A 16,700-nucleotide genomic window follows, 5' to 3' on the forward strand; every position below is an offset into this window, starting at 1 on the left:
TCAAACTCAGAAATATGCATGAAATTTCAAATGGAACCTTTTAATCCGTGAAAGTAGCATGCTCTTGTTCCATCAGCCATGACTGGATAGTAGTCCAAAGTAATTGCAATTGTATTTTTGAATCTTCAACCTCTAGAAGAGTAATGGGTAAATGGCATAGTGGATAAAGTACTTGGTAAATTCAGTTGTAAAAGTTACCAAAAGGTGTAAAAATTCCATGCAGATTCACAAATCCAAAGATTCCCGAGTTCAACAAAATATATCTGAAGAAGGTCGGAAGTTCTATCAACTGCAACATTGTAAAAATAACACTTAAGATAACAGGAGTACGAAAAATTCAAATTATACTTACCGATCAAGTTTGATTAAATTTTACTAATGAGTAGATATTAACTATTATAATAATTAATGTGCTTGCAAACAGTTGTCACTCTTAGTTGCATGAATGCCAGGCCTATTATAGGTATCTCCTTGATATGATTAAAAATATTAAAAGGAAAAATAAAAGGGTGATTAAGTATTCAAAAAAAAAAAAAAAAAAAGAAAGAAAAAAAGACTTACAGTAAAATTCTGACATGGTGAAATCACAAAGTATTGGTCTTTTAATTTTTAAAATTGTTTATTATTTAAATCTTCAAATGAAAATTTATAATAAAATCTAAAAGAAAAAAAGAAAAAGACAAAAAATATAAATAAAAAATATAATGAAAAAAAGAAAAACATATCAGTTAATAATTTCAGCATGAAAAAAAAAAAAAAAAAAGATATTGTGGATAATGTTGGGATGATTAATCGGAATTAGGAATTGAAAAAAAAAATATATATATAAAAATAAATCTGAACTTTTTGGGAGCGGTATTGGAATCAGAAAATCTGTTCATATTTTCTAATGCCGAAAGCAATTCTTTTGTCTCTTTCATTTGATTTTATTTAAAAGCAACACCTTCCACTGCTGGTATTATTGATACAATATATACAAATTTTATAATATATCAGTAAAACTAAAATCTATAGATCATCTCCTCCTATGGACGTATTTTTACATCTGAAATAATATCTGCACATTTGTGTTTTTATTATAATCGCGAAAAAATTATGGCTCTATAGTTAAATATTTAGAGAGAATCAGAATTGGTAATTGCATTGGAATCGTGAATTCAGTATGGAATCAGTAATTGTATCAGAATCAGTAAAAATATCAGAATCGTCCCATCACTAATTGTAGAAAAATAAAAAAATTTAAAAAATTCAAACTAAAAAAAAAACTTTCACGGATGTTTTTTTTTTGTTTTATTTCTCTGTTCCCTTTTTTTTTTTTTTTTTTTTTTAAAGACTTTCAGATTGTGCATCTTTAAAGAAAAAATAAAACGAAAATAAAAAAAGCTTCTGGGTCCAATTTTCAAAAAAAAAAATTTTAAATTAAAAAAAAAAGAAATTTTTTTAATCCAAACCCTCAGAGTTTGGAATCAGCAAAAGAGATTCCAATTCCAGTCTCAGTTTTAAAAGGAAACCATTATTCCAATAGGATCTACTGTAAAAGGAGCAATCTTCAACCCCCCCCCCTCCTCACTCCGCGCTTCCATTGTACTAGAAAAATCGAGCTAAAACAAAGACAAATAATAATAAAGCACCAAGACACCGACTTGTCATCAAGACTTACGGACTGCATGATGATGAGGACACATTATATATATATATATATATATATATATATATATATATATATATGTGTGTGTGTGTGGGTGAACGACAAAATAAATGGCCATTGTTTTGTAGATTTATTCTTTAACTTCAACATAAAACAATGACCCTTCACCATAAAATTGTTGGGTGTCAATTCTCATCTGCAAACGGAGCAACAGATGTGGACTTTTTTTTTTGTAGTTGAAAAATACGAGGGATGAATAAAGAAAAGTTAAAAAAAACAAAAAAAAAAACCCAATCAAGTCCACCATTACATAACTGATATGCTAGCAAACAAAATAATCTAACTCTTCATTACACAGAAAAGTCTCAAGGAAAACGTCTCAGGCAAGAGTCCGCAGCGTGATGCTTAGGGCTATGACAACAGCATATTCTTTTACTTGTTTCGATTCTCAGGTACATATCCATTGATATCTTATGTTTTCATGTAGAGTGATGTGGTTCTCGGTTGATTAATTGTGTATAACCGTATCAGATATATACTTGAGTAAAAACAATGAAAAGAATATGCTGTTGTCATAACCCAAGTGATGATGTATAGAAGTTAAACCTTACCAGCGTGGGTTGAGGACATGCGTTGCATGGAGAGAAATAATTAAAGAATGATACAGTTGAACATGAAATGCAAGTATTAAAAACAGGTTTAGATCTGATGACCTTGAAAAAGGATTGAATTTGGACAGTATACAGAGAACTGTGCAGAATGGAGGAATTTCAACGCTAATCTTTAATAATTTGTTTGGAGAGAAATATTCCTCTTCTCTAAAAGGAACGCAAAAAAAAAAAAAAAAAAAAAAAAAAGTAGAGCTGTTAAGGTAGGTGAAGAATTAAATATGGCCGTCACACCACTGTACAGCTCCATTTTTAAATACATTCTTTTTGAAAAAAGGGGAAGATTTTCTCCAGAAACTATAATTTCTTTCAACATTCAGGATTTTTCTGCATTGCTATCATCCTTCATAAATAGCCACTCACTCATTTATTTCAAGCCAACTACATTTCTTTTAATCAGATGTTTTTCTTAATTTTTTTTTTTTTTTTTTTTTTGAGGTGGAGAGGTTTAGCAGTTAATTGTTGGCATTTTTGGATTGGTTCGGTAATGTGTGCCAAAGGGTTTATTTCACAACAGACAGCCGATCAAAAAACAAATAATAATGATGATGTTCATCTATCGCTTGCTAAGATGACTATGGTCCTGCAATTGTTCAAGATGGTTTGTTAGACTGATTTGAGCTCTGAAGTATTTCCTGCATGTTGAACCCCTGTGGGATAATTTTGTATCAAACGTGTTTACTGCTGGGCCTTTTCTAATGTCACATTTTCTCTCGCGGTCTTCATTGCTTGTGGATTCAGCAATTGTAGCCTCTTTGTGCATTACGGCACACCAGGAACATCTGTCTTTGGTTAATTTTTCCCCAGGAGTTAGAATACAAACCAAACTGTTTGAAGAAAACTTTCAGATTGTCTTTGAACCGTTCCGCTGTCCTCCTGCAGGTTTTTTTTCTTTGGACAGTTCACCATAAAAGAGCTATTTTGAGAGCCTTGAATCAGGCATGTGGCATATACAGAAAACAAAAATAGGACAACTAAATGTTATCAAAGGCAAAATAATTTAATCCTCTACCAACCTCAAGTTTTTGAGTTTTTATTTTAAAACGTTTATTCTGTTTGAAAAGCAAGTAGTGCTGGGTGTTACACAAGAACAAGAAAAGAAAAAAATGACTGACATGTGACTCTTATATCTTTGAAGTCTCAGTAATGGCTCGAAAATTAAAAATAAAATAATACTGGTAGAAACCCAACCAGTTGCTAAAACTTTGTTAAGTAGTTTCTTGCTAAATATCTTTTCTCTTAAGCTAAGGCAGTCTGGTCTATATATTAATATAATAATGTGTTATTTTGTGTCACGCGCGTTGTTTAATTATTATGTACTTCCATTTCTTGTCATAAATAATTTTACCAAGAATTCTTCATAAGTTTCAGTTTCGATTATAGCTGATGGTACTTAAGTCATCTATTTTTTTTATAAATAATTTTATCAAGAATTCTTCATAAGTTTTGGTTTCAGTTATGGCTAAAGGAACTCAAGTTATATATATATATATATATATATAGTCTTTGAAGTTTTTAACCTTCAAAACTATACAAAAAAATATTTTTTATCATTCGTTAGAAAACCATCTAGTCAGTAAGTCATTTAATCACATGCAATCACTGCATCAACTCGCTCTCGAATTTACTATAATACCAATAATTTATTTTTCAAGGGATCATCAGTTGTTTACCATGAAACACTGTTTCAGGGATTTAATATATATATATATATATATATATTTTTTCCTCATAAGTTTTTACTTCGGTTTCGATTCAAGCTAATGCACCAAAGTTATATGGATTTTTTTTTTTTTTTTTTTTAAATCGCAACTTTATATAAAATCGATAGAACATTAACTATAATAATATATACGAAATCTGCAAGAATTAAAATATCATATTTAAGCGTACTTACAACCGGGCTTTACTGGGCGTTCGTGCTAGCTTAGATAAATACTTTTGCAGTTTTAACAAAAAAGCTACAATAATATCAGAGCATCTTCATTTACACTGAACAGCTACGGAATGCTAACATCAATATATTACATATGAATGAGCCCCCTGTGGAATTTCCACAGGTCCCACTAGTTTTAATTATTTTAAATTTCTGTGCGAGGGAATCAAGTTTAAGTCTCTGGTAAGGGTCAAACCGAATGATGGCATAAGGACATATAAACTCACCCAAACACAGATGCAAACTCGTACACAAGCAAGTATACATATATACATTAATTATACAGATAACAGCCATAAAGGAAACAGCGTCTATTCTTAAAAGAGCCCTCGGATATAAATTTAAATCATAACAGAATCAAGTGTTAGCTCCAGAAGGGATTAACCCCTTGATCTCTGAAAACTAATTGAGGTAAAATATCGAATGCAGCAACAAGTCTAGGGAACATATACAAAAAAGAGCAGTTGATTATGATTATGCAATCCCTACAACTGCGTACCTAAAAAACTGAGCTATAAAACCTGACATAATGATATGGGTTTGGTTTTGTTTAACGGCATATCAACCCTTTTGGGTTATTTAATGCCAAATCCAGTTATTTTGGAAACAGTTTTCATGCTTCAAGTTCTTTATATCTTCAAATATTTATTTGTAGAGTTTGGTTTAGTTGTTTTGTTTTACGACATATCAATCATTTTCGGGTTATTTAATGATGAATCCAGTTATTTTGGAAATAGTATTCATGTTGCATTCAGTTATTTTGTAGAAGATTTTTAATTTTTCAAGCTTTTTGTATCTTCATTAGTTTGTCGTGTTTGGTTTGGTTGTTTTAGAGGATTTTATCGTTTTTGTTCCCTGCCCTGCAGAACATGAGTTTTGCAATGAGAGAGGGAAAAAAGTTACAGTATTAATGTTTGGTACATTTAAAGTTAGGAAACCAGTCAGGAAGTGGGGGGGTCAAACAGAGCTGAAAGGGAAAAGATAACAAAATACCAAGGTCTTATGTACAACATGAAAAGAAACTGGAATCTTAGGAAGATTGCGATCATTCCAATAATTATAAGGAGCAACTGGTCTCATGAAAAAAGAATTTCAAAAACTACCTGCCAAACATACCCGGTTAACCAAGTGCAGGAGAAATTTTAAAAATTGCACTAAAAGGGATGGTCAGAATCTTAAGATCTCTTGGTTGAAATATATAAGATAGCGAGTAAATACTTGGAATCCAGTAGGATGCCCCATCCACAGCTTAAACAAACCGATCAAAAAAATAAATAAATAAATAGATATACCAAACACAAGTACATTTACATGTTCTCACCTGTCCGCATTCAACATGACCACTGGTTTTATTGTTTTCTCTCCCCAAAATAAACATGGCCGCCTAAGTATATTTGCATACATATCTAATATATACAAAGAAGACAGCCTGATTGTCAAGTTTAGTCATTGATACGTTAAAAATCAATATTTGTTTTGAATTCGTCACTTTTTGCTGATTGCTTCAGAATTTCCAGAACACACACAAAAAAAAAAAAAAAAAAAAAAAAATGGTATTCAATTTATTTCCTTTCAGAAATTATTTTATGCGGATAGAATTCCATGAACAAAGCTTCTTTCTCAGAACTACCTACCACAGTGGAACTCTTTCGTTTCCCAGCTTTCCAATCGGCTACAATATAGTCGTCTTCAAGTCAAACAAAGTTCCTCTTAAGCTGTTCCCTTACGTAATCCAATTTACTAAATTTCACGACTTTTAATTTAAACTATTAATTATAAATATTAATTTAAACTATTAATTTCACTACTAACTATTAATACGTTACACTTGTTAACCCTTATCCTCGAGTAGCCTCTGTGGGGAAGTACTTAAATTTGTTTAGACATATTTACTTCTCTTTGCTTTTAATAACATTTTTCAACAACAATTTCTTTAACCTCCGACCTTCTTCATGTGGATAAGTTGCCATGTTCGATTTTGGTATAGAACTAATTCTATACTTCTGAGGTTTCATATTTTCGGTTCCTGTTGAGACTAAAATCAATAAAAATAATCCAACACTAGGAGATATCATTTCTAAATTATTTAGAACAAAATTTCAGAATCTTACTTTCAACTTTAATCTAAATACGAAACTTTGGGGGTTTAGAGTCACCAATTACCAATATTAAACATGGCAATTCATACACCTGAAGAAGATTGGAAGTTACATCGACCGAAACGTCATGCAAATATAACTTACATTGAGAACATTAGTCCGATTAATCCAAATAATACAAACAATCCTTATCTAAAAAAATTCAGAACTATAATCGATTCTTCCATAACTTTAACGTTAAACAAATATGGTAAAGAGAAGTAATTTCAGCCATCTTGCTTATGAACTTCCACATAAAAAAATCTTTTATGCTACTTAATAGAAATCATGTTTATCCAAATAAAAAGTGCATCCATGATGGCAACCTTCTGTCTAATAAAACAATGGTGTTATGCATCTAGTCTGGTGCACTGCAGAATCTTCTTTCTATAAAGCCAAAACTGGAGTTGCTTCTCCAGATGCAGGCCTGGGCGGGTGATAAGGAGACAGAGGTTTGCCCAGTTACCAAGGACCCCTTTCAGTGCTGCAGACAAAGTCAGACAGAAAGGCAAGCCAATACAGTCAGAGTCAGCACAGCTGCAGGAGTTGCTGGAAAGATGTCACAATGCTTCACCATTCACCAATCAGGACTGCAAATTAGATATTTTGTTGGGGGTTTATTTCCTTAGCTCTTGCCTAGGCATCAACAAGGTAGTGGAGCGATTTGCCCATAGCTGGAAATTATGTTGCTCTTTATTGTGCTGGAACTTGAAATGGTATTGGAGTGGGGAGGTTATGTGTTGCTTAAATGTTTGGCTTGACTTTCGGAAGCATTCAGCCAAGATGGGTTGAGCAGGCTCCTCCCATAGAGCACACTGCATCCTAAACGGACGCAAACACTGCATGATGGTCCGCAGCAGCCAAGATAGTTATGGGCAGTTAGTCTTGTAACCAGCAGCAAATACTGTACACCTGTGAACTGGAGATAGGTTTGAAGTCAGTCTTGATGGTGTGTACCTATTTACTATGCCTCCCCACGGGACAGAGTTAAACACCAGGGTCGTTTTTTAACGTGGAGAAAAGGTACAAAAATAAAAATTGTCTCAGTCGTGAAGGATTTCTCCTCCACCGAAAGAGAAGTCTTGATGGTGTGTAATCATATCTTCTGCTAGACCTTCCCCTCAAGAGTCTTTGCCAATCTTGGAGTGGTTCTGGAGCTACTGCTTCATGGATGAACTCTTGTGTTGCTTCAGGCAGCATGGCTGAATCAAAGAAATATTGTCTTTAAAACCGCTTGGTTAAGGGGGATGATTTTGTATAGTGTCCAGATTTGTGTATTGGAGACAAAATGGTGGCAGTGAACCTGAAGAATTTTGTAAAAGCAGTGTATGTAAAATACTGCCAACCTTTGGAGATCTACAGCTCTCATCAGTCGGATCTCACAACCATATCGAAGAAATGCCTGAACAATGGCCTGATAAATCAAAACTTTCGTGCCTATTGTGATCTCGGGACAAAACTGGTAACTGAAAGCATGTTGGGCGTTGTTGGTTCGGATGTCTTCTATATTATCGTACGCTCAACTCCTGGCGATAAACATCGAACATTGGTTTTCCCAATGAGAAGACTCACGCTGTTTTGAGGGTAGGAATGCTGTAGAGAGTATTCTTTTTTTTTTTTTTTTTTTTTTGTAGTATTTACCTTCATACCAATTATAGATGCGAAGTGATCTATTTTGTCTATGGCTCATCGGATGTTGGCAAAATTTTCTCCAAGAATGTCTCTATCGTCAGCATAGTCAAGATCAGTCATGACAGAGTTGCAGCCAACAGGCATCAGGAAACTCAGTAAGTGCATTGCAGTTGATCCAGTCAATGGCACAATTAAACAGCAAGGATGAAAGAACAAACCTTTCTAACTACAGAATGGATGTCAAAGAACTCCAATTTCCAAAAACAGCAACAAAATTTTTAAATTCTTAAATGTTTAGAAGCTGTTATCTTTTTTTTTTATTATTATGTATAAAATAATGAACAATAAAACAACATTGCTTTGTTCTTCAGACATTTCCCATTCATCATTATGGCTGAACGGGAAAAGATAAGAAAATATCAGGAACTCTGAAAGAAACAAAAATTATACCGGTTGTGATAGGAGAAACTAACCTAATAAAGAAGAATCTTCAGAAATACTTAGAAGCAATCCCTGAAAACCAAGCTGTAACGAAATACGAATAGCAGCCATAAAGGAAACAGCGTCTATTCTTAAAAAAGCCCTCGGATATAAATTTAAATTGTAACGGAATCAAGTGTTAGCTCCAGGAGGGATTAACCTCTTGATCTCTGAAAACTAACTGAAGTAAAATATTAAAAAAAAAAATATTAAGTAACAATGACGAGAAAATTAAAAAAAAAAAAAAAAAAAAATCTTTAGGCCATGGCATTTCGAAGCTAAATGCTTCTCATCAGAAGAGAAGGGAAAGAATTATCTATAGTCCTATAAATTTTTTTTCTTTTTTTGTGTATTGATATTCATATTAAACCCTTTTCTCTGTTTATTTAAAAAGAACGTACAACTTGGTTATATATGGGCCGTAGAATTGCATTCATCTGCAAAAGATCTAGCTAATTTGCATCTTTTAAACATTTTAATTAATTTCCTATTTATCTTTTCGGTTTTCTTATGGGATGATCATCTTTAGTTAACTATTACGTGTAATTATATTCATGCAGATATTCTACATGATTTAGACTCGCATAAAAATGTTATAGTAAACATAAACCTCTTTCAATATATATTTATGTATATGTAAATATTTTTGTATAAAAAATTTTGCCTACCAAACTCTTTCTAGAGTTTTTGGTCTACAGACATGAAACTTGATATATAGGGTATTCAAACCAATGCGAAACTTTATATTTCGGTTTTAGCCAGGGAAAATTGGTACAAAAGTGTGAAAATTAAAAAGAAATGGAATTTACCAGGTGAAGATCGAATGACAGCATTATGAATTTGCATGCGTAACATAATAGCTATTGACTCGTGTTTTAATTTTTAGCCTTGCAGCAAACATGTCTTAATAGATTAAGATTTAAAAAGTGATAGTAGCAGACGGGGATCAAAACAACAGTAGGCAGTTTGGGTGGAGGGGAAAAAAAAAAGTGGTAGTAGGCAGGCAGGCTTGAACCCATAACGCGAAGGAGGAAAAGAAAGATAAAAAAAAAAAAATGCAATGTCTTAGCGAATGTCTCCATGGCGCAAGCAAAAGTCAAGACTTTTGAATTAAGCGTAGTCAATCCAACAGTGACGATGACTTGCTAAAATGTCAGCAAAAAAAGCGACCCCTCCTTGTACAAAACTGCCCAGTTGAGGGTGAAGGAATGAAGGTCTTTGGCCAATTTTTTTTTTTTTTTTTTTTTTTTTTTTTTTTTTTTTTACACAGTGATCACCACTTATCAAGGCCCGGAAGCCACTCAGGGATAAGGGTTATTGCAAGTACATTACGCTACTGTGGAGATTTGATGAAGTGTTTAATTAAGGGGGCGGTTCATTAGGAATTTGTTAACATTGGACTTTTGTGAGGATCGGTTGCATGTGTCGAAAGTTTTTGTGAGATATACACAAACACATTTTGCCTTTTCTATATTAGACTAGCGGGAGTGCCCGGCGTTGCCGGGGTGTTTGTGGGTGTGTGTGTAGAAAAAAAAAAGTTTTGGTAGGCAGGTAGGCTCAAACCCAAAGCATTGAGATGAAGTCGGAAAAGAAAAGGTAACATGGCAGAGGAAGTGAGATTGGTTGAAATTAAACGGTTAAAAAAGGCAGGTGCTTAGACGAACGTCTAGGTTAAGAAATGAAATCATGCAAAGCCAGTTAAGCTTGAAGCTTTCTGCATATTTCCCAAAATGTTGAGGAAAACCAGCTCCCCATAAGAAGGGGAGTGTCCAAATGAATAGTAATATGAGGGTTTTCCCCCAGATCGATCAAAGCTGATTGCTTAATGGATGTGCTGGCACGAAAGGCCAAGAACACCACTTTTGATTTTTAGTTTCGCTTTTATATACGAAAGACGCAAACAAGCAAACGAGAGCAAGAAATAGTGCGAAAATAGCATGTAGAAGTCGCTCCAATAAAAGATAGAGACAACCTCCTTTTGTAAATCGGAGATATCATAATCTAGGGAGTATATAAAAGGTTCTAAGAATTAGTACCCCGTCCCCCGAGCGCCTCCCCGAAAAAAGCCTTTGCCGGACATACAAAAAAAGTGCACACACTAACACACATTTTCGCTTTTATATTATAGATTAGAAGATGTAGTTCCATATCTTTTTTGCCTTTTCTCCATTTTTACTATCTTCACTTTCTCCTTTCTGCTCATCATCTTTTCCGTTTTTCTTTCGTTTGCTCTTCTTTAATAATCCCCATTACTTCATAGTGATCTCTATATTCAAAAAAAAATTTTTTTTTTTTTTTTACTATTACTTGCATATATACTTACATATACACTACCCTTCCATCTTTTTTTTTTTTAAGTTTATTTTCATATTCCCTTCTTTCATCTCCTCATATACTTATCTTCACCTTCCTAGTTATATTTTTCATTATTTTTCTTTTTACAAAAGTTGCTACCTTATACTTTAGATTATAATTTTCCTTATCGTTCTGATGTTACAATAAATTATATGTAACTTTTTAGTCATCTTTTGCTTAATATATTTACCATATATTTCGTCATATAAAATGATCCTTAAATTTAAAAAATCATCTTTAAAAAAAAACCAATATTTCATAAGATACCGGGTGTTGCAATCTCTAGCCTACGCTAAATAAACATGGTTTTGTGACTTATCTGATGGTCGCCTTATACGCCAAAATATATGGTATATATGGACTTACAGTAATTGCTCCTCTTAACAGTATTAAGCCGTTTCTAGCTTGATAAGATTTTGTTAAAGACATACTTTTTGATAACCTAATTACACACACATACAGTGCCACGCAAAAGTATTGGATAAATTACATTTTTCTTCATGACTCAGAGTTCAAGATTTTACCTAAAATTTGGTCAGTATATTCCTATTACTATTCTAACTTATATTATTACAAAATCAAAGTTTAGAAAGTATATATTAAAGAAAAATATTGATTAATAAATGCAAAAGTACTGGATACACTGATTTAACATTTGGTTGCATAGCCTTTGTTGCATTCAACAGCTTCCAGTCGCTTTCTATAGTTGCACACACGTTTTTTTTTTTTTTCAAAGATTTTCAGGTATTTGGCATCATTCTTCTTTGCAGAACTCTTAGTTGTTGAATATTTTGTGGATTTCACTTCTGAACATTGATCTTTAATATTTTCCACAAATTTTCAATTGGGTTGAATAAGAACATCAATTTTGTTATTTTAAAGCCATTCTTTGGTTAGTTTGGCAGTATGTTTGGGATCATTGTCATCCTGAAACATGAAATTGCTATTCTGTCTCAACAAATCAGCAGATTTCCGGAGGTTTTTTTCCGGAATATACTTGTACATACGCCAATTCATTCTACCTTGATTTCTAATTCACGAGTATCGTTGGATGAAAAACACCCCCATAATCGAACCACCGCCAAACGTCACTGTACGAATGATACTGTTTTTGTTTTAGGCGGTGCCATTTTTTTTTGCCATACCCGTGTTGCTGTGTTTCTTCCAAAGATTTTGATTTTTGTTTTGTCTGATCAGATTCGCTTGTCCCAAAATTATTGTGGTTTCTCCCCATATGTTTTAACATAATTCAAACGTGATCTGACATGTTGACGCTTCAACAATGGAACTTCTTGAAGATCTTGAAACAAAACCTGTAGGATTTAGAGCTCTACTGATTGTATCCTTGCTCACATCAATCCCAGCTTCTTTGAGGTCGGTTTGAATTTCACCCGAGTAATAAAAGGGTTTCTTTGTACCTTTCTGCTTACCCACCTTGATTTTATTTTTGTTTAATTTCCTTGGTCGACCACATCTTAGATTTGCAACAGTTTTACCAAGGTTTTTAAACTTTCTAATAACGTTTCCAATTGTACTAAGTGGTAGATTAAGTTCCCTTGAAATTATTCGATACCGCTTTCGTTGTGCTTATCAATGATTTTTTGACGAACATCTATTGACAACTGTTTAGTTTAAGGCATATTTATAAATTAACTGGTTTGGTTTGAATAAGGTGAACACTAACCGGAAGTGTTTATAAAAATTATTTTAATATAAAGCTTTCTGATTGGTCAGTAATAAATCACTTGCATTATTGCAACATGCAAAGCAAAAGTCATCTAAATTTATTTTAGAAAAGGGATTTTTTAAGCGTATCTAATACTTTTGTGTTTGTTAATTTATATTTTTCCTGAAATATAAACTTTCTGAACTTTAATTTTGTAATTACTACTGCAAATATAAGTTAGAATTGTAATAAGGATATACTGACTAAATTTTAGGTAAAATTTGGAACCGTAACTAGAGTTATGAAGAAAAATGTAATTTATCCAATACTTTTGCATGGTACTAATATATATATATATATGTGTGTATACACCTGCAAATATACTTATGCAGCAATAATCTTTGTTAATATAAAGCAATGGCCAGGTTGAATGGAAACAGGTGAAAGTTTAGGGAGGCAGTAATTAAAATGCTGACTGAGTGTCCACCCACTGTCATAACAAAGAAGGCGCTCGCAGACATAATTTAATAATGAAATATAAACAACACTTGATTAAAAAGATAACAAAAAATAAAACGGGGCTCGTTACTAAAACGGGGAATATGATCAGCACAGTTTATTTGGTTGAGGCGGCATCCAAGAGAATTAAAATGCATTGCAGTTTCTCCTATTTGGACTCGTTTTTAACAAGGAAACTAACACAAAAATAGAATATTCACACACACACACACACCAGACAAATAGTAGATTCACCCACACATACACAAATAGAATGGTCACAAATACACAAGTCACACACACATAGAATAGTCATACACACTCACACACGATCACAGAATAGTCACACACACTCGCACAATAGTCACACACGCACACGCACAGAATAGTCACACATACGCACATGCACAGAATAGTCACACATACGCACACGCACAGAATAGTCACACATACGCACACGCACAGAATAGTCACACATACGCACACGCACAGAATAGTCACGCACATGCACACGCACAGAATAGTCACGCACACAATTGTTATCATCGATATTACATTACAAACGGTATATTTGTTTTCTATATATTAAGTATCAACACCTTATAAATTTTTAACTAGATATAATGCAGGTGTAAACAAATTTAACTTCCAACCATCTCTTACCTTTAGTTTCTTTCTGTTTCCTTTGATCTTTACCATATTCCCTCTACTTTCTATCTCCCTAGCTTTCCTCAAGATAAAAACAAAATGATAGTTTCTGCACATTTTAGTTTTCTTATACCATCATAGAAATCTTACCTGTGCTCTTTCATATATATATATATATATATATATATATATATATATATATTTTTGAATCAAAATTGTCTTTTCCTCATGTGGTCCACACCTTGGATGCTCCAATATAATGTCAGCCTGAACACTTTAGTTTACACAATCTATATATGTCGTAATATTTTCTTATAATTTTTTTAGTGATAACTGTATTACTAGCATTATAATAGCTCCCCTATGCCTTGGAGAGTTGTTTCCCATTACTTATGCGTTTCCTCCCCTACACATGCGTTATTGCTCAATTTTTACATACATGTACAAATATATGTACCTACTTGTGATGCGACGATTCCAATATTTTTCCAGATTCCGACACAATTATCGATTCAAATTTCTTAGATATAGAATTGTGTTTTTTTGGAGGGGAGTACTGCAAAAAACGCATCTAACATATGCATATATTTTTACGAACATAAAAATACAATTGCGTGTGTGTGTGTGTGTGTGTGTGTGTGTGTGTGTGTGTGTGTGTGGAGGGGGGGTCTATAGATTTAAGTAATTTAGAATCAATATTTATCATTCATACAAGCCAAATTAAAAAATTAAGTTTTAAACAAAAACAAACATACATAAATAATAAAAATCGTTTTTGGCATCGGAAAATAGTCACAAATTTTTCTAATTTCGATACGGATTCCGATATCCAAAAAGGTTCAGAATTTTTCAATTTCAATTCATTATCCCAACACTAGTACTTATCCGATGTTGTGTAGAAGTCATTTCACATTTTGTTTCGCTATTTTATTGTTTTTAATAGGATTTTAAAAGGTAAATTTAATCGTTAGAGTATAAGTTAACTATTGAATTATTCATTGAACCAAATTGATGTAAAACTATAATGGATTTGTTAAAGTATAAATACTGTTTTAATCTTTATCAAATTATTGCAAGTAAAAAGATTAATAGACATTTATCTTTGCGATACTCATCTTTTGTTCTTGTTAATTCCTTACACCAAGTGGCTACATGCCTTGTCTCGAGTTATCTCCATTAGAAAAAAAAAGATACAAAACTTTTCAATCTTGAATAAAGATTTACTAAGGATTTTAAAACCACTTTAAATGACTTTCTATTTGGCAGTTTAAATGCTCCCAAATTCCTTTCGCATTTTTAAGGGTTACAAAATACTTTTTTTTTTTTTTTTTCAAACTATTTGAAAGATTAAAATGGCAAAAATATCAACAAAAAAAATGTTTTTAAATAAATTGATTGAAACTAATTTTTAACAACATGTACCATTAATAACAACATGTACCATTAAAAGACATGTTTCTTCATCGAGCTTGCAATAATAAAAAGGAAACATTAGTATTAATCATAATCGTAGATTGGTTGGTTGCTTTTGTTTTATGGCATATCAACCCTTTTCGGGTTATTTAATGCCGAATCCAAAGATTTTGAAGAAAAAATTTTTTTAATAGAATATATTTGTTGTTTTCAAGTCGGTTTCTATTTAACCCATAGTTGGGACCCTAACAGGTACTACCACTCCGGGTCAGAATGGACCTGGGAGTAATGGTAATTAAAGGGTGGCTCCACACTCCCCAAAGCCCACAAGCCGAGGCCTCACCACTGAATATAGTTTAAGGTCATATCCAGGACCCCCATTGAGGGACTTTTACCCTCTGCAGGGGGCAGTCGGCGTATTCTAATGCCCCACCGACAGGGCCGCATAATCGTAGAAGTGTTACATATACACACACACTAGAAAGATATACTCGGCATATTAAATGTAACGCTAAATTCTTAAAAATAAAACAAAAAAAATGAAGTAAATAAAAAAAAACGGACAGAAACTGAGATGTGCATGCGAGTATTGTTTTTTTTAAACAGTTCATTTCTTGTAAGTAAAAAAAAGAATACTCGAACTGAGATCAAAATCTAAAGACAGTGAGTCAAGTACGATAACCATTAAGCAGGCTTGCCACGTCCTTTAAAAAGTGCTTTCAAACCTACTTATTCTTAACATAAGGAAGCCGTCATGTTTCAAGACCATGCATGTGCAGTTGTAAAACAGTTGACAAACAGATAAAAATCTGATGATCCCAAGTACCAATTAAAGTTTTCCACATCTGAATACTCTACATACTAACTTTCAAGTCTGTAGATCAAAAACTTCATTGAGTATATAGGTTGAGAAGCGTCCTCGCACATTCTCATTTTTATAGATATATAAGATATAACTAATGTGACTGCAAAAATTAGGAGTTAATAGAATTTAAAGGAACTTCATTACTAACCAGCAAAGCATTACCAATGCTGATCAAGGGAAGAGTCTATCATGCATGTGTATGAAAGTGAAACGGGCCCAGTGACAGTTAAGGACATGCGTTGCATGGAAAGAAATGATATCAGAATGATATGATAGATGTGTAATGTTAATCTTAAAGACAGCCTTGGAGACCTCAGAGCAAGATGTATGCAGAACAGGAGACTTTGATAGTATGGCCACGTTGAAAGAATGGAGGAGAGTTCTTTGGTAGAAAAGTTGAGATAGCAGAGTCAGTTCACAGAAGATGGCCAAGAACAGCATATGAAGAAGTGATAAAAATGGGAAAGAGGGATAAATAAAAGCCTGGCCAGAGATAGGTTACTTTGGAACTCAATTTCTAAAAAGCCATTCAATGTATATAAGGCGAACGTTAAACCTGATATGACGATAACAACAACGACGGTTTACATACAAAGTGTCTTCAATAAGTTTTCAGAATTTTTTATACAGGCATTTTAAAATTGTCAAAGACTCTTGAAATTTCAATATTTCATTGCTATACATCTTATGAGATGACTGACCAATTTATATGATTTCAGGTTCAAATGAACAGCCACAGAAGGAATTGGAATA

The 16,700-nt window shown here is 33.0% G+C and overlaps 1 protein-coding gene across 4 annotated transcripts in view; it reads right to left on the reverse strand.

Annotated features, from left to right (window-relative positions):
- Positions 1–16,700, reverse strand: part of LOC145259796 (calcium-transporting ATPase type 2C member 1-like) — a 204,110-nt gene that overhangs the window by 126,178 nt on the left and 61,232 nt on the right. For 2 of the 4 annotated variants that reach the window (XM_080117564.1, XM_080117566.1), the window contains exon 2: positions 562–658. The exons of the other annotated variants lie outside the window; for them this stretch is intronic. The gene's annotated coding sequence lies outside the window, so the exon portion shown is untranslated. The remainder of the gene's footprint in view (positions 1–561; positions 659–16,700) is intronic. 4 annotated transcript variants of the gene reach the window in all.

This window comes from Euprymna scolopes, chromosome 35, assembly GCF_053919585.1.
Source record: "Euprymna scolopes isolate OS-2025 chromosome 35, ASM5391958v1, whole genome shotgun sequence".
Lineage (NCBI taxonomy): Eukaryota > Metazoa > Mollusca > Cephalopoda > Sepiida > Sepiolidae > Euprymna > Euprymna scolopes.